Consider the following 24,118-nt stretch of genomic DNA (forward strand, 5'->3'; position numbering starts at 1 on the left):
TCACAAATAAAAGTACTATATTTATACCTGTTTGTAGGTCGACTACATGGAAACCTAGCAATACAGATGTAGCGACAAATAACCAATATTGTTGAACAGCGGTTGCACTCAGGCAATTAACTTGAGAGCGGGACACGACCTGTCCCCCAATATAGGGCTACTTCATTGTGGTCGTATAAAACCAATTCACGTTATTGATAAAATTAAGAATTTGAACGTAACCATATTTAATTATTTGCTTTATACAAAACGGCCAGTAACTTAAAATAGCTCGCTCAATTAATTGTCTTTAAAAATATATGGCTTCTGCATCCAATTCATCATCATCCATGCAATTTGTGCTTGTAAATAAATACAATAAACGTCTGTGTTGTGTAGATACGTAGTATATATATGTATATAAATCTAAAAATACTTGACTATTTTACCCTTTATAAAAACAGTTTCATAAACATTTTTTTTCTTGTATGACGTTTGCAATAAAATTCATCTCGTTACATTTTATGAACGAAAGATATACCTTAGGTAGTTGAAAAGTAACTTCTTTGATTCATATTATATCAAGTAACAAATACCGTTGGACGTTGATAGTAGACGGACGGATTAACTCTATAGCTAAAACATAGCGCTTGCCCGTCCGTGTAACACAATTTGGAAACATTATTTGTGGTTGGATAGTACTGAATGCAAGCGTTCATATTGTTGTTGATACCCTTTATATAACTCACGTTTGATGTATTTGATATGACTCCCACGCTCAATTGTGTAATGTGTCATTATTCATTTTTCTCTGATCTATATGTCCATACAAATACAACGTATATCGGTTTTATTTCTTTATTTAAAATTACCGCTAAGCTTTAATGAATTAATATTTAATTGTATAAATTATGTCACGGGGTTCTTGTATATACGGGGGTCGTTCCACCAGGACCGTTACATTAAATAAAACTCATAAAGATTATAAAATTTTAATTATAAAATTGACAACATAAAAAAATCAGGGAGTGGGCCTTTGACAGTATCTGGTCAATTAAGTTAACATTAATAGAATAAAATATTATAAGTGAGTTAGCTGTAAGTGAGTTGGCATCGGTTAAAAATAAGTGATAGATTTAAATAGCTAAACGCAGTAAATACCCTGAACGCAGTGTCACAATGAGTGAGCAAATAAATAAAAGCAGTGCGAAGTAGATAAAAGCACCAGCAGCAACAGCAAGCCACTGGACAAGCAGCCTCTCCTCCATAAGTCCAAAGTAGCAACAATTCCTCGGTTGAGTCCACCGAAAAATATTACTTTGTAATGCAATATACAAAGTATATATAAAATTAAGAAAAATAAACACTCCCTGTGAACAAAACAACTTATTACCTATCTTGCATAAACACTAAGAAGGTCCTTAGAATACCCTAGACACAGGTACAAAGAAAAATAAGTTAATAAAACCTAGACAATTGAGGTTATTAAAGTTAACTTTTAAAGTGTCAAAACATGGAAAATTATTGCTTAATTAGCAATATAATAATATTAGAGAGCAAGAACTATATTTAAATTAATGAAACACAGCTTTTAGGCAATTCGAATCACATTAGGATTCTACCCAGGTCACCACCTAGTACATTGACAAAGTCTATGTTCAGTTTTTAAATAAAATACGAAGAAATTGATAAAAATAAATAATGAACCACGTGGTATAATGATTACTGAATGTAATTTATGCATCAACTCACCTCAGGAGTGTTTAAATATGTAGAAATAAGGCAATATATGACTTATATTGCACGTGGCACGGTTTTGATACAGACTGGAATTAAACGAAGAATCGATTAAGTACTACTCAAATAACAAATAATATGCCTTGAGTAAAGGAATACAATGTGTTTTACTTACGGTTTGGTAACCCGAACCTCTCAAATAAGTTTTACAAAATAGATGAACCGACGTACTCGACGTAGGGAACCCTCCGTTAGTATAATTTTGTATATAATCTGAAACGAATACCTATATATATACGAAATGTACAACAATATATTGAATGCCAATATTCCACTATATTTAACGAATATACTTACAAAAAGGAATATATTTAATCGTTTAAAACTGACATGCGTCGGTAAGCGACCGGCGCCTGCTCAACAATCAAAAGGACGACCGAACGGCGAACAACGTAGTGCTGCCATCTCTCAAACAGCATAGATAATAAATGTCGAAACAATGAATGCCGATTCGATAACCGTAATTTATTTTATAAACCGGTTAGATTAGGTAAAATAAATACAATATTTTAATAAAAATTAAAATATTGAAAAATTAAAATTTATAGGGTTACAATTAATAATAATGTATTTTAATAAGAAACAAACACAACAAACATATACCTCTTTATTAATGTCACTTTATAAGATTTTTTTTTCATTTGTCATAACAATATATATAAAAGGTAAAAAAGTGTTCATTATTTCGACCAGTGTATTCTACGTTACAGTTTTTCAACAAACGTAAACTTATTAAGGGCTTGTTATTCTTAAGTACTAAACCCTTAAATTTCAAATAGTATTAATATAATAAGCAATATTTATGTATTACACATTCTTCTCAAAATCTTTTGTTTTAAACAAAATTCCAAATATCACATTTTGTACAAGTGATATCAGTAAAAGACATGAGCTCAAACCAGTACCTACTTGAACTAACAGAAACAAAACATTTATTGCAAATGTGTTCAAAAACAATCTCTTTAAAATTAACCAATATTTATTTAAAAAAATTATTTTACTTTAATGAATATATTATTCAAATAATTACGCGATGTTGTAAAAAAGTATTCAGCGATATCTTTCAATCTATATGTCAAATTAAAATGAAAGAGAAATATATAAGAAGATCTATGATCAACATATTATTATAATGCATGTTGTGTAATCTTTGTCAAGAATAAACATTGAACAGTTAATCTAACATATTATCTTATCTGTCCAGAATTGTTTGACTCCTCATAATGTTAATTTTTATCCTTATTTTTCTTTCAAAGGTTAGAAAATTAAAAGTATAAAGGTTTCTCGGGTTTTACCCAAATGGAATTACGTTTTTACGTTATACTGTTTGGAGTAATTTTTCAATGCAAATTGTTTTCAATATCGTAACATTTAACACCTCCCAAGGCTTTGTAAAAAAACAGAAGCTAATTAACAGCGGCCGGGAGCTGCGAATTGGTCGCCATTAGCATAAAGATGACTTGTCTGGTGCGATGCGATTGGGTAATAAGGAAAAAAACGTTACGATATTGTAAAAACGTTTATTCTTTATAGATATTTATAAATGATATACCATATAATTTTGAACTCACTTTGGAAATGAATAATATACGTATAATAAATGTTACACTGCTGAGCATTCTTCTTCTGTAAAATAGAGTTACAAATGTATCTCTCTCTCTCTCTCTCTCTCTCTCTCATTTCTAAAAGACAAATGCGGTCTAAGTTGGAGCGTGCTTGCCTGAAAGATACGCATCTTTCTCTCCTATTTTGAAGAAGCTCAGGTCAAGTGTTTGGCAGGAAACACAGAAGCTGGTGATTCTTTCTATTTAACATAAATGTTTATCATACAATCTTTTACTAGAAGCCATTATTTTGTGTTAATCATACTCGAAATAAATGATAATTTAAAATAACTAAAACAGCCAAATTCTGTTTCCGTCATCTGTGATGAATTTGACGGCCTAAACTAAATTGGGTCGATGGTACTAAATTACACAGCCTTCCTAGATTTGTTTATTAAATACATGTAAAAACAATATAAAAGTGTAAAAAATATTTAAACACTAAAATTTATTTAAAGAAACAATTATTGCTCTCAAAAAATCTTAAGTTCAATATTTATTATTATCAATTACTGCTATTAAATACTATACAGCTTTTCATCTCAATTGTTTCAATAAAACTAACCTTCAGTAAAGTATTTATATGAATAAGACACATATTTAAATACATGGCAATAATTATCATTGGTTCACTTAGTTTGATTCGCGCACTTACTCGATAATCGATTGAAAGGTACCGTCGAAAAGCTCATAAAGATTACATCGAAAGTGGAACGGCGATGCTTTGTTTCCACCGCTTCACGTTCAACTTTCAAGACGATCGAGCGACCCGTCTGTAAAGGTATAAAACTTGCAAGACACGAAGCTAAGTGGTAAAGGAATTAAATAGCGATTTCGTTTTGTGTGGTTTCGTTTTAAAATCTGAATTTAACTTAGTTCAATGGAAAAGTTTAAAAAGAAACAAATCAAAATTAAAAGTATATTAATTAAATAAGTATTTGGGTTAAGAAACTTTATTTCATGATCCACGAGTGCATGAGTGCATGAGTATCCACGAATGGTAATATCACTATTTTTTATCTACGTAACCTATTATATAGTCACACGCCTCATTTATATTTTTTTGTTAAAATATCACATTTACATTAGTTAATTGGTAACGCTAAAAGAACGGACACCAAACATTGCGAACTAGCTGAAAGACGATTTAACTTTCAAAAGTATTTCGTTTCATGATCCTTGTTAAGATAAGTTTTGTTCAAAGCTTATATACTCACATTGCATAGCTAAAATGAACATTCACTTGTCAAACTTTTTATTATACACCTTTATATATTTTTAACTATACAGTCGACGTAATTTGCATACCTTAAAGTAATAGTTTTTAAACTATAACTCTTTTTAAATTTTAAATTTACTCACTCTTATTATATTCACTTATTTTTTCAACGAATAAAGACAAACAAAAAGAAAATAATATTTTAAATAGTGTTTTTCTCTCTAATCTTTAATAATGTTTTACAAATGAACAGTTACCTACTCGTAAATCTAATTTCCGTAATGAAACAATCAAATTATTGACTGTAGAATAAAAATAATATATCAGTTACATCAATTAAATTTGGAAGTTTAATCTTTTTTAAATTATATTAATGATACAATTGGTTTATTTGTAAATTATTTTTGTACGACACAGTTTATGCAATTGATACAAAAAACAATATATTTTTTGTACATAATAACTATTTACATTCACAACTTAAATTAGTAAATACTAATCAAAGTCAAAAATAACTGATGTAAACCATAAGAATGAGATACGATAAAACTTATGTAACGATTGCTCCGAATTACAAGTTGAAATTCAAATTTACGATTATTGGACATTAAGCGCACCGGATAACATCAAGTACACTTCGCAAGCCATTTTCGATAAATATAAGAGAAGATATATTATGGTCCAACAACATTTACAGTACAGTGAATTTATATTTAGTTTTTATTAAAATACAAATTATAAATTCATTATTATTTATGCCTTAATAAAAAAGCCACCAAGACAAGCGTCTATTATATGTACGACCTCGATTATTATACTTCTAATATTCACTATTTTATGAGGGTCAGTTCCGATTTCAAGTGTGATTTAGTCACTGTAATTATAGGGACAAGGTGCTTAACATCTAAGATCCATTGGTTAAATTGAATTAGGAAATGGTTTACGACGCCTATACTGCCAGTCTGTTTTCCTGATACTACATATAACGAAAAGCTTTAAACAATCTTTAAAATTATTTGAACCATATCAATATATAATAGCTATTGATACTACTGAATAATCTGTATTGGTTCTTAAAAGTTTTTTTTTTTAGTTTCGACGCTTTCGACGCCACGGAAACTGAATAAGTATGAATCTATTAACCTATCTTTATCTTTCATTGCCAGCTACTCCAATCTCTTTTGAATTTATTATTGCGGCAAATTGTTTCGAATGTTGAATTTTGTTTAAAGGAATTCCTGTTTTTCATTTAATAATTGCAGAATATCTAGTACTTATCTCTCAGTATAACACATTAAAACTTTAAGACAAATGAATTAAATAATTAGTTTTATTAAATTCATTTGTCTTAAAGTTTTAAAGTGTAGTTTTTAAGGAACGATGTAAAACTTATATAATTGATCGAGTTTCGAACAAATTTCATTGTTCGTTTCTTTTATTTTTACTACGAAAATCTAGCATATTTACGGTACCTTTTTCTGTAATAAATTGCAATTATTTGTCCTCACAGAAATGTATATATATCGCTAAAAGTATTTTGTAAAGCCGTCAAAGTCTTAGTATTCAGTAAGTAACTAAATAAGCATTAAAGTTGGATTTCATTTTAAATTTATTAAAACGTAATTATGAAACGTTTTTTTTTGTTCTTTGAGTAATATGAAATAAGTGTTTCATTATATTCCATTCTAACTTAACTGTCTTTGTTATTTAGCGCTGGAAGTGCGTTAAAAAAGTAGGTAAACTTAAATAGAAGGTTGAGTTACACAGCGTTCTCGACATTAGTTGCACCTTTTGTACTACATAAAGGTAGTTATTTTGACTAACACCAAGCTGTTTCAATTAAATCTTTTACGTACACTTACTTAATGCAAGCACAGCTTTTTCTATTCACAACGATCGGCAATATTATATATAATATATATTTTTTGTTTATATTTTTGAATTTATTCTAAAGAATACGATATAGTACTTTTAACGATAATATGATCATTAATACAAAGCGCTGTCAATTTTTTTCGATTGTCCTCTCGTCTTTACAGCGCCGCAGCGACTAAATATAGATGAAAGAAAATGTAGTAAGCGCCAACAGATTTGTATCGTTATAAAAATATATATAATTAATTATCCGTTTATGTCTCAATAACCTATGGCATTACGAGTATAAGTACAAAATGAATAAATTACCTCGATCAAGAGTATTTTATGTTATTGGTCAAATACAACCCTTGAAAATATAATGCAATGAAAATGTAAGTATTTTTCTTAAAAGATTTAATTTTGACTATATTTACCCTCGCAAATTTAAGTAAAAGATTACCAATTTTGCTTTATAGTAACTCTTAAGTGTGATGATTAAACGTTACTATACAATACTACGAGACTGTTATATTATTTGTAAATACTTCAAGTTTTTTTTAATCGTTTAAAACATTAAACATATTATATTTCTTGAGATTTATATTCGCATAATTTTTTTATAAAGATATTTTGTATCTATCTATAAAAAACACCAGCTTGTTTGCTAAATGTAAGACTGCACACTGAACCGAATAATAAAATGAAATTCGCAAAGTTTAGGAGAGCACTGAAAACTTTAAATAAGCGGAATTTAATATTGTCCGAATTCCGGCGTCTGTAATTTATTACGTTGTAGATAAAATAATTTGCTCTTTTTTTGGGAACCACATTTAACTTTACTCAAGACTAATGAAAACTTTGCTATGTAAGGATTTCACTTGATGACTTAAGTTTTGTTTTCGTTACGACGCCGAACTTGCTTTTTGTTCTGTAAAATTGGATGACATGCTTTATTAAAATATATCATAATTTTCAAAGCCTAAGGACTTAAGGCTACAGCAAACTGTTATGAAACATAAAATTAGAAATCTCTTCTCTTCTTCCTGCCCTTATCCCACTACGTGGGGTTTTTTCCTTCCACCTCTCACTGTCACTCGTCATCTCAGCACTTACTCCTTTCATACACACATCGTTTTTTACGCAATCCATCCACATTTTACCCTCCCAACCTCCGTTTTCCCCACCACCTACAATGTCTAAACCTTCAAGTCTAGAGTGAATACGCATCTTCTAGGCAAGCGCGCTCCATCTTAGACTGTATCTCACTTTCCATCAGGTGTGATAACAGTCAAGCGCTAACCTATACATTTACAAAAAAAAAATTCTTCCCCCTCTCCTATATCCATCAACATTCATACTCATCACCCTTTCGGTAATATGCCTTTCCTCCCTTCTCATCACATGCCCATTCCACGCTAATCTATAACTCTTCAACTTTTAAACTATTGGTGCTACTCTCAGACTACCTCTGATATACTCGTGTCTTATCTTGTCCATTCTAGCTTCATAAAATTTGAAATATGTCATATAATATTACTAAAACAATTTTTAATGCTCGTTCTTCCTGGTCTGGTGTTGTTCAGTTTATAAAGATTGAGGAAAATACAAATTAAAATTAGAAAAAGAACGAAAAAATAGCTTAGATTGTACACTTTATTACTTTTTCGCAAAAACTTTCTTTCACCAAGCTTCATCGAGATAATTATTAAGGCCGTTAAATACGGCAAAATATTCATTTTATATAGTATTAAACAGTGCCAGTTGAATATACATAATACAATATAAACACAAAGCAAAGTAAAGGTTCCTTATATTAAGTTTAAGGCTAATAAGTAAAGTAAACATTGATTTTGAACTGCTTTATTCATGATTCAATAACGTTACAAGCGAAGCTCCGTTTTGTTCACCTCGGAGCATCTTTCATTCTGTTAGATACGGTTACTACGTTTACCTTGGCATATCCAATATCTGGGTCAGCTGAAACTAATAGAAGCTTCTGACAATAGGGATAAACGATTTTGATTAAGACTTCAAAGGATAATTTTGAAAATGTTGAAAATATCTGCTTGACTGTAATAAATAAAACCCATTAATAAAGATCATAAAATGTGTATATTATAATATTAATGAGTATAAAACTTAATTTAAATAATGAGTGATTTAATAAAAGTTGTAACATTTCTATGATGTTACATAATGTTTGAATTATTCATTAGCTCAAAAAGAAATGTCGACTACCATAATTTCATTTCACCAACAAAATTATAATAATATTCCTATCAAATTGTTTTTATCAAAATAATAATAATATATATTTTTTAATTATATGAAAGTCAATACATCCTTCCTTCTTCTAAGTATTCGTTTCTATGATAAAATGTTGCAAATAATCTTACATTAAAATTTTGCAAGTAATTTTATCTTCTTTTACCTTTTACTGCACTGAATATAACGTTTGTGTTGGCAGCATATGTACAAGGCGTAAACTGAAAAGCAGCCTAGCTGAGACTACGACCTTTTCACCAAATTATCAAATATCATATTGTTAACCCTTTTTAATGGTTTTGTACCTTAATTTTGTCTTTGTTTCTTTTTGGCGAATAAAGTTAGTTATTATTATTATTTTCATTTAATAAATTAAAATGTTATATTAAAAAAGATTTTTAATAAGACATATGTACTACAAGATGATAGATGTTAAAAAAGCACGGTACAAAGACAATATACATATATTTACTAAACATGTCATTTGTGATTTCATTGGAGTAGCTTCCGATTTTCTTGGCCGATCTTCTCGGCAAAATATATAATATACATTCCGTAATGATGGTAGCTTTATATTTAATTAACATTTCAAAAATAATGATTCAAAAGTGCTTGTAAGTAAGTAGATTAAAGTATAAATTGTTTTTTAAACAATAACTTCGTACTACTAAAATATAAAACACATATTCACTACTAAAATCGTCTCAAAAGCGTCCTCGGATTTAAAACGTATTCACGTCAATCCCTCGCGACTGTGTATCTTTCAATGCAGTCAAACCCGTTTTTGTTTTTCATATTGAATACCTCTTATACCAGATATTGTGATCGATGGTGACGAATGAAAGTTGGACAAAAATGTTTGCAGTCTAATTTATAATTCGTGCAGGAATTTTCCACACCAATCAATCAATCCTTGAACTTAATTTTTTTATCTTTCAACCAAAAGAACTGATAGCCTCTGCAAAATGCATTTTATAGTTTTTTTATCTTTGACGAAAATGCAATGCTCAATTCTGATACATTATCGATTACTTGAATAAAATGCTAATACGAGTTCCAATTTTATCGAAACATGATAATCTATAAATTAATGTATACTAATAATTTGTTTTATGAATGAAGTAAGATAATACGTATAATTAATAATGAAACATTGACTTTATCGGTATATTAGGTACCAGTACCACCAAATCATCACTCCATATGCTTTGTTGTAGCTTGAGTTGATAGGTTAGGCAGCCATATAATTATAGATACAGGGTACAATTTTAACACGTTGTAGCCCATGGTTGTCATTATATTGACACTGTAAGGAAAGGATTACGTAGTGCATTCGTATTATAAATAAAATAATTACGTAAAATAATGATGAAACGATTTCAGTCAAATAAATAATCTCATTTGAAAAGGGACCAATCGTCGGAAATAGAAATTTCCCTCAAACATTTGCTTTGTTCCATAAAGTTAAGCGTTCTAACAAAACAAACAGTTCCTTTCTTTGTTTTGCAATACTTATGTAATAATTTGTTTTCGGTTTAATAAATTGCGATAAACGTTTCGACAGATATTTGTGACCTGAATTTATGTGATAAATTAGTTTAACAGAATGATAAGTTGAATTTAATTTGGCCGCAGTGTAATAAAATATGCTTTAAATATGTTTACGTAATTGTGTTAATTGTAACTAATGAAAATAAATACCAAATAAGATTTTGTTAAATATATTGAAGCTGGTTTTGTAAATTTTATATTGTAACTCATCTGATTTAAATTGATCATTATTTTGATTAAAATGTATACTTATAAGTATTATTAAACTTACAATGTAACTTGACGCAAAAAGTAGTTATAGTATATAAATAGTAAATAGTCTTAGATAATACAATGTATGAGTTTCATGATATTTTGCATAAACTAGTTATTACCGGCTTTCTTTCTTAAGATAAATTAAAATAAAACAGTATTATTTGTTATTAAGAATTAAACAAACTCTTAAATTAGTCTTATTCCAAATCTAATTAAAAATAATAATATGTCTACTTTTGCTTATATTTTATGTATTTGATATAGAATTATTTTTTCAACACAACGATGTCAACGTCTGCGGTATATGTTTATATAAATATAACTAAGTCCATATGAATAACTGTTTTATAATAAATAAGTAACAAAATAACTTCCTTTCAACGGATTAAATTATCTTTATATCAAATTCTGATTGTAACTCATTAGTTACAGTTAATAACGTATGAGCTCACCTTACATTTGATTTTATTATCAGAACTAAAAATCATTTACATTATAATCTACAACAACAAATCTAACTATTTAGAGTAATTAGTCTTTCTCGCAACTCCGTCGAGATTTTTATCAAGTATCTTTTCTGGCATAAAATTACAAAAAGAAATGATTGAGAAATTGTTCTTAAGACCGATACTGTAGCTAATTAACACAGGTAGAATCATCCCTTGAATTGAAACTAATTGGATAAAATTCTTAGACGCAAGATTGAAGTCTTGAGATCATTATTAGAAAGAAAATTTCAAGTAATATGGTTGAAAGGTTAAAAACATACATATTTCAAAGTCATTTAATGAAATTAGAATCTATCTAGTAGCAAATTATTATTGCGCATTTAAAAACTTACTCAAATATTTACTATATGTATATAGTTAGCAATGCAATGGTTAACATTTCTTACAATGCCAATGTCTATGAGCGTTGGTGACCACTTACCATCATGTGGCCCATTTGCTCGTTCGCCTACCTAATCTATAAAAATTATATATAATATAATAAGATTTGTCAATTGAATAGATATCCCACATATATACATTATGTGTGGGTAAAATACATACAATTCAATTATTACACTTAATTATTATGATAATAGAAACACTATCTACGTAGTTAGTTATTCTCGCGAGTACGTCTATACAAGATGTTCATTTTATCGATAGAAATAAGTAAAGCGATCAGTCAAACAGTAATAGGATCGCGTCGGAATGATGACACGGGTGCTTAGGGCCCGGATATGACGTCATCACCGTCGCAATAGTCGGTAAACGTCACTCGAGTTCGGACAAATTTCAATGTGTGTGTAAAGTGTGCATTTAAATGTACTTGTGTAATACGTCAGCAGCATGGGCTGCGTGGGTTGTGAAAAAACTGTATAGAATTATGATCTGTATGGTTTTGTAATTGAGTCCATTTTTGTATGAACATTGACATATTTCGATATTCGAGGAGCCTTTGTTGTGTGCACTCGAGTGAACCGGCGTTTTTTAAATCAAGCTATTGTTTTTTTTTCAATAGTTATGCTGCCGTTTTTCGTATGTATAAATACTAAGTTCATATTATTTTTCATTTTTAAATAAATATATTTTATTATTGTTTTGCTTAAGATCTAAATTCAATATATTTCAGTTTTATGGCCCGTATATTTTTTTTTCTTATTTTTATTTCTAATCCTTTCATTCTTAGACGCATTTATAAATGCAGTTTGAACAATTGGAAACATTCCAAGAGCAATAAAATCCTTTCCGCTTATACTAATAAATTCAATTTAATGCTCAATACAATGACTTTACGAATATAAAAGTTATTTAATACATAAATGATGTCAGTATTTCAAAGTCTGATTTAAAAAAAATTGCTTAATGATATTGTAAGTAGATGTTCTACCGCAAAACAGCAGTACGTGGTATTGTTGTGTTCCGGTTTGAAGGGTGAGTGAGCCAGTGTAATTACAGCCACAAGGGACATAACATCTTAGTTCCCAAGGTTGGTGGCGCATTGGTGATGTAAGCGATGGTTAACATTTCTTACAATGCCAATGTCTAAGGGCGTTTGGTGACCACTTACCATCAGGTGGCCCATATACTCGTCCACCTTCCTATTCTATAAAAAAAAAAATATGTATATAAACCAACAGACCCGACACGACCCGACTTAATTTTATATTACGTAGTAATTATAAATATATATTTTTAAGTTATTTTTCATTAAAGTCTTTATATAAATATTCCCAATGTATTGGGTATCAGCTGAATGATGAATGATGGTATTTGAAATATAATTCTTTGGAAAGTATTTTAGATTCATTTAGATAAACATAACAATTATCAAGTGGTTGGATGTCTAAACATCCTGCATGACGATCAACAAATACCAATTCCAATATTTAACATCTATCATTTTGTATGAAAAGCAATGTCACGTTTTATTTTTTTATTTTATTACATAATCGAATATCTTGACAAAGTAATTTTATTTTAAGTTTAATAATAAGTGATATTTGATTTATGTTAAGAGTAACAGTAAGTTTTAAAATTGTATATTTATTCTGTTTGATTTTATATATTTGTAAGGATCGATTCATCGAAATCTTATTATTAATCGTCATTTTATAATATACTTGTATGTTGTTCGTTAAAGACGCAACTTAAGCTTCAAACTTTCCACTCCAAACGAGACAGACTTGACAAAGAGAAAATTCAATATTACAACATCACTGTAAAGAGTTCACAAAAGTCATTTTAAACGTAATGTAGTGTGCATTAAAATCGCCCTTCGTATGATCATTGAGCCGTGTCTCTTTCAACAATGTTCAGCCTTAATTAAAATACACAGAAAGGCCATAATTCTCTGAAAGTAGATTTAAGTAGGGACGTCCTTTACCAACTCCCCTTCATATAAAGGGAGACAAATTGTAAAGAGACGACGATCAAAGTGAGAATGAATAGTGGAATTACTTGCGCCTGCGACTTGTAATTCTGACACTTGATTTCTTTATTCAAGACTCATAAATCTCCAGGAGCACGCTGTGTTTGATTAAAATGTACAATGAAAGATCACTCACAATTATCGAACGTAATTTTGCATTTCTTCAATAAAGCGTTAAGACATTATAAACTTGTTTTGGAAAAAGCTTTTTTTTATATTTCTACTAGTATAACTGTTTTCATTAATATGCTCGTTTCATATCCAAAACTCGCTACATTACGTTTTAAGATATTTTTGCTGAATAAATTTAGTCAAAGAGAAAGTTATTGCTTTAATTTTTTTTTTTTTTTTTATAGAATAGGAAGGTGGACGAGCATATGGGCCACCTGATGGTAAGTGGTCACCAACGCTCTTAGACATTGGCATTGTAAGAAATGTCAACCATCGCTTACATATCCAATGCGCCACCAACCTTGGGAACTAAGATTTTATGTCCCTTGTGCCTGTAATTACACTGGCTCACTCACCCTTCAAACCGGAACACAACAATATCAAGTATTGCTGTTTTGCGGTAGAATATCTGATGAGTGGGTGGTACCTACCCAGACGAGCTTGCACAAAGCCCTACCACCAGTAATACGTTTAATAGGTAACAGCGAGATTTTAAGTGCATTAAACAACCAATAAAATTTACATTCATGTTTCAAGATAAATTAAAGTTTTATTTAATTACCTATTGAAAGCTTTTAAAAATGAAAATAAACAAAAAAAAACATTTTAGCGAACGTGATCCGGTATGGTACCAATAATTATTGAAAAAATCAAAAGTTATTTATTTTTATAATTACTGAAAAAACACTTCAGTACGAAAAATAATACGATAAAAATACAGCGTATTATTCATATTTGCAAGAAGGAATCGGAAAAACATGCCTGTTTTTCCGGAATCCAATATCGGCAAACAAAACCAAGTGCAGGGAAATGAATTCGACGCAATTAAGTAACCAGCGGCTCGTGCAACCGGTTGCGTTGACCGTCCATCGGATATTAAAACTACAACGTAATAAATTATATATACCTCTCACTTTATCTTTGATAATTCTCATACTATCTCACTCGTGTATTCATATCGTTCTAGGATTTGCGTGTAAGAATAGCTCCGCATCATCGTACTTAGCCTCGTGTTTCTTTATATCAATTTCATCTTCAAATGTATAACGGAAGCAGACATTTAATATATTTACACGATATTTATATATAATCAATGTCATATTTCATAAATATATAATTTTCTTTCTTTTGATGAGATGATGAATGATGATATACAATGATATGATATAATATATAATAATAAAGAAAGTTTTTAATGATGAATTTCACTTCGACTAAAGAATGTATCATCGTCAGTTGTAACCTACACTGAGAAAATAACTCTGTTTGTTCATTATGATTCTAATATTTATTTAATAAACAACCGCCTCGTTTGTTGTTGACATAACCGTACAAAACTAATAGTATAAAAGTATTAGTTCCCAAAATATAGCCGATAAATACATTTATCTAATTTATTATGTTCTCATATTTGAGAAGATGCCTCGTTAGTATATTGGCTCGTTTATAGGGCAGATCCAGAAGCCCAGGGTTAAAACCCCGGGTAAAACCATTAATAGTAATTGAGTTTTTCTGTCAAGAAATTCTCGTCGTTACCAGCAGCCCGAAGCTTGGATGTTGGTAATGTTTACAGTCCTTGCCTGGAGTCTATCCGGTCGTGTCAGATTGTCGTCCCATAGGATTATGAGAATTATGGGTGAGTACAGCTATTTGTGTACACGCTATTACATCACTGGTTATATGATTGAGAACGTCTGCCGTGCCGAAATTGATCAGAATATTAAAAAAATAACAACTTTTTAGTCAAAAAATTTAGTCATTATGAAGTATATCAGTAACCATAATTACAATTATAATGCAGTAGTGGTATTTATCAAAAGTAAAATCAACCGTTTTATAATGACACGACCGCACACATCAGTACAATTATAGGAGAGAAACTGAAATGGATAACATTTTTATTTCACACAATCATCAATAAATAATGATCTTATCGGGCGATGTAAAAATACGATAGCGGAGTTCTCAATTGAATTGGTTCTCATTGACAGTAAGAGAAAGGTAGCGAAGAACGATTTATTGCTTATTTTTTAATAATGGACACGCGCGAGCTGTTATATCGGTGTATTTATGTCCGATACAGAAATAACCTTTTTGACTATTCTTTAACAACTTTCACGTTATATATATAAAAGACTTTAGAAATCATCTCCTTTTCAAAAAAAAAACGATTGTATAATCAAATTTAAGTTTCATTTTTGAGTTTGTTTAATCTATTGGCATATTTTATATAATAATAATAATAGGCAAAGGCGGCAAAAAATCATGAATAAGTGACTGTTACTGGACGAAGACGGTCTGCAAAAAGATGTACCACTGATAGAATATATATACTAAATTTAATTCTATTCAAAATGTATGTTATTATAGTAGGTAGGTAGTAGTACAATCCGGTCTTTTACAACCACTTCTAAATCTTAACATTGCATTATTATGATAGTTGAAAAGCCGAGATGGCCTAGTGGTTAGACGCGTGAATCTTAACCGACAATCGTGGGTTTAAACCTGGGCAAGCACCACTGAATTTTCATGTGCTTAATTTTTTATTATAATTCATCTCGTGCTTGTGGGTAAAGGAAAACATCCTGAGGAAACCTGCATGTGTCTAATTTCATTGAAATTATGCCACATGAGTATTCGTCCGTATTGGAGCAGCATGGTGGAATAAGCTCCAAACCTTCTCCTCAAAAGGGAGAGGAGGCCTTAGCCCAGTAGTGGGACATTCACAGGCTGTTGAAAACAGACCTACTGAATATAAATTGTAAAATTGCAATTATATCATAATACGGATAAAATTTTAAAAAACTATATGTCAGTGAAACTTGAACAAATCACGCTGAACATTATGGAATAATTTGTGTAGATATATAATACGAATATATATTTTTTATTATGAAAGGCGACTCTTTATTCGCTAATGTTAGTTAATTATTTGTATTTTCTTTTGTAACCAATGTTGAGATGAGCTGTTTATAATATTATTAACATCCCATTTCGAAGTTATTTTTTTGTAATGAATTGTTCTGATTTATGGAAATAAAATAATAAGTCAAAATGTTCTTGTATTAAAAATGCTTGCGTCTGCATCGACGGGTAAATAAAATTATAGAAAAATTGAAAGCGTGAACAGACTAAATTCTACCCAGACGATATTATTATAATAATGAACGCTCGCACTAAAGCATTCTTATTACAACAATACCTTTTAGGTAGAGTTTAGTAGACTTACTTGTAATTGTCTTGCTATCGCTATTATAAAAACTATTTTATTAAAATACAGTTAGCTATTACGGTTCTAATGATATAACATTGTGGCAGAAAGGCAGGCAAAGTAAGTTAGTAACAGGGTTCTAGCCTTATGACATTGTGGCAGAAAGGCAGGCAAAGTAAGTTAGTAACAGGGTTCTAGCCTTTTGGCATAGAACCTCAAAAATATTCCGTGTTAAAAGAACAATCTATAAAATTTTGTCAACATTTAAATTACGTTAAAGACAATAAATAGGCGTACACACGCCGTGTTTAGTAAATTAATAAATCCTCGTGTTTACTAAACCCATAGCGCCCCTTGTAATGTGATTTAACTGACACTGCGCTCCGGGCGTTATGTAGCATCTATCTCAATTAATATTAGGTGGGAAGTCAATTGCGAATAATTTGTTTGAGGTGCTTATTACAATTAATGTTTGAAATTGACAGTTAATTGGTAAGGATGTGCAGAGACTGAACAGAGATTAATATAATAATAATATATCTGTAGATTTATCTGTTGTACATAAATATTAATTATAAACACAGCTGCATGGTATTCGCAAGTTTCATTCTATAGGATTATTTGAGAAAATTCTTTCTCCTATTTATAAAACTAAAATGTCTAATAAATATTTGTTGTACCTCTCTTGGTTATTTTATTGTTTTATTTGTTGGCTCATTTTTCTTTTATTATTAATAAACACACCAATATATAAAAAAAGAAAAATAAAGTGAGGCCCGGCGAGAAATATTATTTATGAAATTTGGCTCAACTGCTGTAAAGGTTTGGCTACCTATGCTTGAATTTTTTTAAAGTTAATAAACTATATTAGAGGTAGTGTTTGTAAATAATTAAAAAGTAAATCCATATACCTGCCTTTTCCTTTATAAGTATATTCTTTGTGTATGTTTGTGAGTGTTTTTACACCACCATAACTTTTGAATGCCTAAACAGATTCGAATATATGAGGTATCGTAATCATACACCATTCCTGTTTAGTTTGTTTTTGCAGTGCAATCGTATTTTTTAAAATTTTTGAGACATCGTAATCATAGATATTTTTACTCACACCGAGGCTCGTCGAGATTTCAACCACGTTAAATGTGGATTGTAGAGCATTCCTTTTTCAAATTGTTTCCAGAATAGTTGACGTTTATGGTTACTTCTTCGCTCCTTTAGATCGTAACGTGAAGTTAGGCGTCAGTTATTTGACACAAAAATAATAACACACTTGTTTAGTTTTGTATAGGTACAGCCAAATCACTTAGAGACGTTTGTAGTTACCGTTAGCAGATAAATTAATAAACAAATACTTTTTATATATTTTTAAAAGAAACTTAATATTAAACGTGCTTTTTTTAGTCATAAATTTCTTCAACTCCGAACATTTCGTAGTCATCCTCATCTTCGCTTTCATTCATTAAATCATTTATGTTAATGAATCCGTTCTAATATTGTATCTAAAGCCTCGTCTTTAACCTGAAGTTAATTTTACTCTGCAATAACATGTAGACAAACATTTTCCTATCCCTCTACAATTTTTCCTCAGCTAATGTTAATATATTATTTATATTTATTGTGACGTAAATTTTCACTTTACCCACATATAATGTTATGAACTAATTAGGAAGAAAATAATAAACAAAGTGACACTTTTAACGCTACTTACGAGAGAGTTCGCGGCACGTGTTAGCTAGCGCGAACTGGTTTATTTCGTGCTTAATGTTTGTATTTCACTACTACAAACGCAAAAACGTCTCTATGCTGATTTATATGTATTTTATGTTACCATATAAATTTATATTAAAGTTAAATATAGCTTCTTTATAAGGGTGACAGAGATTAATGTTCAGACAGAGTGAAAGCTTTAAAATATTATTTTTACAGGATCACATTGCTTTCAAATACTCATATAACCCCAGATACATACATATGCATAAAGTCTGTGCATACAACGCAATGCAGGCCGCGGCGCGCCGCACTCAGTTTCAGAATATTCGTTATTGTATATTTCAACTTTAATTACAATGCCATTCATAAAATTCAATTGAACTACACGAAATGTAATCCATTATTATCCTTCTTATTATTATTATAAATGTGATAGTGAATTTGTTTGTCTGTTATGCTTTTACGTCTTAACTAATCAACCAATGATCATAAAGAAAAAAGTGGGTGTCAGAAAAGGACAAAGGATACTTAACATGCTCCCCCTCCCCCTCACACGCGAGCTAAGCCGAGAACGGAAACTTTTACATAATCATCATCAGTGCGTTTATAAACAACTGAATATGCTATGCTAGGCATAGGTTACCAAAGTGTGCAAATGACTCCGGTCTTCGGCTTTTATTCTTCAACCGCCAACAGCCATTTTTATAAATGGACCATCCATCTAATCTGATGTTCTTTATTAAGTTTACAAAAACACCTTCGCACAAAAGTTATTTAAAAAGAACAGATACATTTAACGATGCACGTCTTATGTATACTTATTTCTTTGCATCTAATAAAATTAATCTTTGAGCTTTAAATACGCCCAGATTCAGATCAAATTGTTTTTATAATTTATTTAATTCTATATTGCTTTAACAATTTTTCATAATATTATGTATTTTTTTTATTTAACAATAGTATCTAATTTTTGTTTGTTATTAATAAAACTTAGGATCCTTATTTTTAAAGAACCATCCATACGATGTTATTTCCTGTAAATAAAATCAAATTAAAAAATAATTCCGCCCGTGTCAAAAAGAATGATTTTATGAAATAATTGTTAAAACAATATTGCTTAAACATGATCGATAGCTCGAGCAATTCATTATAAATACTGTTATAAAACGCGCCTTCGACTTCTCTGGCGACAAACTGTCTCGTCGATTTTATTACTCTTGTATTTGATATTAACTGATATAGTTTCCTTTATAAAAAGATATATTTTTAAAAAGCTATAATTACAAGGTCTAATTTGAATGTAACTCATATGTATGTATGTATCGTTTTAATGCAAAAAAAAGTAACGGTCAAGTGTGCCTAGCGCAAATCGATTTATTTTTAAAAGAAACGCTTAGAATAAATAACGATTAAAACAATATTAACTATGACCTCTTTATGTCATATTCAAATTTATGTAAGCTACAAATATTGGCAACCCTAAATCTGTTAACTTTGTCATTTGACATCGCGTTGACAGTTGTGTGACAACTTAACGTGTTCTCCGTGGACCCAGAACTTCAATTTCACATTCAATTCCGCGCTCACGAAATCCTGCTGACCTGAATCGAGCTACAATAATCTTGTTACTCTCATATTTTCAGAAGCACAGGCAGATGAGAATATATTTTTAAATTCATTTTATATAAAAGTAAATTAAAGTATTCTAGGGTTGGAAATGATGAAGCGCATTTCTTGTATAGCGGATATTCAGTATATTATGTCAATATATATACTAATAAAATGCACTTATCCAAACTTTACTTTAGTACGCTTACGTGTACGCGTACGCGTTTGCTTCGTGCTAGCCAGTCTTGGTAGGTACCACCAACTCGTATAGATTGTTAAGCCAATCATCAATACTTCGTGTTGTGTTCCGTCATAAAAGCCCTGAGTTAGCCAGTGTTCTAAAGGCACCAAGGACATAACGCACAGTTTCCAAGGTTGATTGCGCATTGACCATTACCAAGACTGGCTAGCATGTAAGGTCTATGGGAAGTAGTGACCACTTACCATCAGGTGGCCCATTTGCCAGTCTGCTCATCGCGTACAATAAATAAAAACGTCTTTGAAAATGAAAACTACCCGCGGGGTATTGCAGATTGTATGAGAGTACCTGTAAAACCATCTCTAAATTGTATGAAGTAAAGAGGTCGTCTCATATATTAATAAAGTATACCTACTAAACATTAAAGTTAATTGAATTATGAAGAGGATTATACAAATGAAGTTCAAAGTTCAAATAAAATTGTATTTCAACTTGGAAATTATGACGCGAGATCAAATTAATTCTTTATTAAACGTAATACAATTATAATAGTTATCAAGTAGAGCTGGCGGTCGAGACAAAGAAAGATGATTTGTGTTCTGTCGTGAAACGTGATAATTAAGCGATGAGCCCGGCTCTTGTCAAGTTAATCTAATGAATGTTGGGTAGCCACGAAGAGCGTCGTTAACTTATTGTTTTATGTCATATCATTCTCTATGAATGTGATATCATTTAGAAGTACCTTCTTTTTTATTTATAGTAAGAAGGCAGGACAGTACATATATGTACAACGTTGGAGATTATGTGAAATATGAAATGGGGGTGGTGATATGTACCCTATGTTCTTTTGTTTCTCAAAATTTCATGATAGGTTGAGTAGTTAACAAGTAAAAGCGTAACAAACTCACTTTCGTAATTTTAATATAAATTAGGATAACCTACAACCATGCGTCGTATATCATGTTTGGCGAGTATATGTATTGAATATTGGACGTAGATTAACTAAAGGGTCAATGGTATTTACCCAGACGACGACAACCTCACACTTGTAAATATAATAATTATAATTATTATATTAAAATGTGTAAGTAAAGCTGATGGTTCTATTGAAATTTAAAAACATTTTTTTTTGTATTTTTATAGATATCAAATGTCATAAATATTTTATAATTCGTACGTATTAACTTGCAATTCAATTGAATATATATTAATTTTAAAATTCCTAAAATTAGGACTTCGTTATAAACTCTGTAAGTATAGGTACCAGAAATAAAAGCAAATAAATAAAACAACGATAAATCAAAGCAGAGTTCACTTACAAAGTCATATTTATTAATCTCTATTTATTTTGTTTTGATCTTCTCAATTATATACGGACGATGAAAGACCGAGGGGATTATTACTTTTTTATTTCATTAAGGAAGCGCTAATCGTTTAACGGTGATTCTTTGTATCACCTTACACAAATTATGATACGTATTAAAAATAGCATATATATATTTGTAGTTAAGCGGTTTGGTATCTAGTAAGATTAGACCTAGACATCATAACAGGTGAAGTAATATAAAATCTTGTTATTATTATATAAAACTGTAACAGGCTGTACCATGAAGCATTGTTTTATTATAACATATGTATATTTCAAAGAAGATCTACGATTTCATTGGCACGACCACTGCCGATAAGCAAAGAAGGGTTACGCCGATAAAAAGATGATTTGCTATATAGTTACAGATCAAGTAATGATTACATGGTTAGAAATAGTAAGGAATTCGCACAATACAATTTCTATATATCGTTGTGTCGCCGTTCTGGCCTTTATACGTCATAGCTCAAAGCATTGCGAAGATATTACTTGAAACGGTAATCCAAGCTTACAAAGTTGGACGCATTTGCTAAATATCAAATCGTTCCATTGTCTCCGAACTACATGCAATATTTACAAACAAATAGATTTCAAATAGATAACTCCTCGGTTTTTTATGAAAACCGTCAAATATTAATAGAAAACCTTGTTTATAAAAGAAATATAAGTTTTTCGTATCATTATACTTCAGTGATATTCAAATTTAACTATTGTATAAAATCTGTTACAATCCACGGTACTATTGGATAAAATACTTTCGAACAATGGCATAATATTTTTACATTGAAATCAAATGAATTTTAAATCTTTCAAAATTAATGCTGAAATATAAATCATATACTCTGTTTGAAGTGGGCTTTGCTTGAAATCGTTTTTATCTTTCCTTACATAATAATAACGTGTACTTGAATTTGTATTGATGTGTTAATATACGCTGCATAAAACTATTACTACTAGTGAAAGCATTTCTTAGGCAAAAAATATAATTGTTGACCTTTTTTGTTTATAGCCTATTTCATTCGAGGAAGAAGGAAGGATAATGCGATATGCGATTTGCTTATAGGTCTGCTATATTATGTACTACAAACAGTTCTTCATTAATATATGTTTTTATAATACAACACTATTCCATTGTACTATTTATAAACACTTTAATTTTACTTCCAAAGTTTCGATATCAACTTCACCGACATTCAAGACGCCGTTTTTTCGCGAATCCATTATGAAAAACGTAGGTTATTTAAGACCTCGATCAATGATATAGCGTCAATAACATGTCAAAGTTGCTTATTTATCGTTACTCCTCTAGTGGTTATTAGGAATAGGATATAGCTTAATGAATTCTAACAGGACAATGACTTATGTCTTGGACTCCTATAAATTTTAAGCCGTAATGTAAAACCCAACAATTCCCATTAAGAAACTAACTCTATTACCATAATATCTTAAACCCACGCAAACGAAGTCGCGATAACAGGTCGTTTAGATTATGAAGTGTAATTATCTATAATTAAGTAATTGGTATGTAATTGATATACATATTCCGTTATTAACTCATCAGAGTCAATAAATTATTGGGCCTTTATCTAATATTAACAATTTGATTACTTAATGACTTACTAATTTCCACCATGATTGCGATAGCACGAACTATTATTTTATCAACATTTGATTATGCTGACATCCGTTACCTTGAACACAGTGCTTACACTTAGTGCAATTAAGCTCGAGTAAGAGAGAGTAAGTTTCCTTTTGTATTTTTTTTTTTTGGTTTCCATAAGAAGCTCGAGCTTCTAAATTAGTTTGAGCATTAAAGCTTACTTGTTTTCTATGTAGTCTTCTTCTCTAACATGTACAACTAATAAATAAATAAAAGTCGCAGGTTCGACCCTTACCCCTTAATCTACCCCTAAATCTAGATTAAGGGGTAAGGGTCGAACCTGCGACTTTTTTTATTTATTAGTTGTACATGTTAGAGAAGAAGACTACATAGAAAACAAGTAAGCTTTAATGCTCAAACGCAATTGTTAAGTTATTACAATGACATTGAACAATTTCTTTAAAACAGTAGTTAACGGTAATAATATTATATTATATGGCTGTATATTTGTACATGTCATTGTATTATATGTTTTTTTTAATTAGTAGGTCTTTATAAACATTTTTATACACTCTCTAACCACTTAGTAAAACTTCATAATTCCTATTAAAAAGACGAGGAACTTAGTCAACTTTAATATTATTACAACCATTTTTACTCGTATCTTTTTGAAATTTTAGTTTTGTTTTATATTAATTATATCTTGATACACACTACTGCATTGTACTGTAAAGTCATTAACAAAACCAAAAAACGCTGAAGAGTAACTATCAAAAAAGTCTCAAATTGTCGTCCAAGTGGCAAATC

General features: G+C 30.1%; 1 protein-coding gene and 1 long non-coding RNA gene across 3 annotated transcripts in view; one reads left to right on the top strand and one right to left on the bottom strand.

Annotated features, from left to right (window-relative positions):
- The window catches only part of LOC126769657 (uncharacterized), a 205,942-nt gene that overhangs the window by 28,933 nt on the left and 152,891 nt on the right, over positions 1–24,118 (top strand). The gene's annotated exons all lie outside the window — the stretch shown is intronic.
- On the bottom strand, positions 958–2,173 carry LOC126769715 (uncharacterized). Its single transcript, XR_007669413.1, has 4 exons — positions 2,074–2,173; positions 1,892–1,989; positions 1,732–1,805; positions 958–1,349 (listed from the first exon to the last, which is right to left on the bottom strand). It is a non-coding gene; the product is annotated as an uncharacterized LOC126769715 (long non-coding RNA).

Source organism: Nymphalis io, chromosome 7 (assembly GCF_905147045.1).
Source record: "Nymphalis io chromosome 7, ilAglIoxx1.1, whole genome shotgun sequence".
Classification (NCBI taxonomy): domain Eukaryota; kingdom Metazoa; phylum Arthropoda; class Insecta; order Lepidoptera; family Nymphalidae; genus Nymphalis; species Nymphalis io.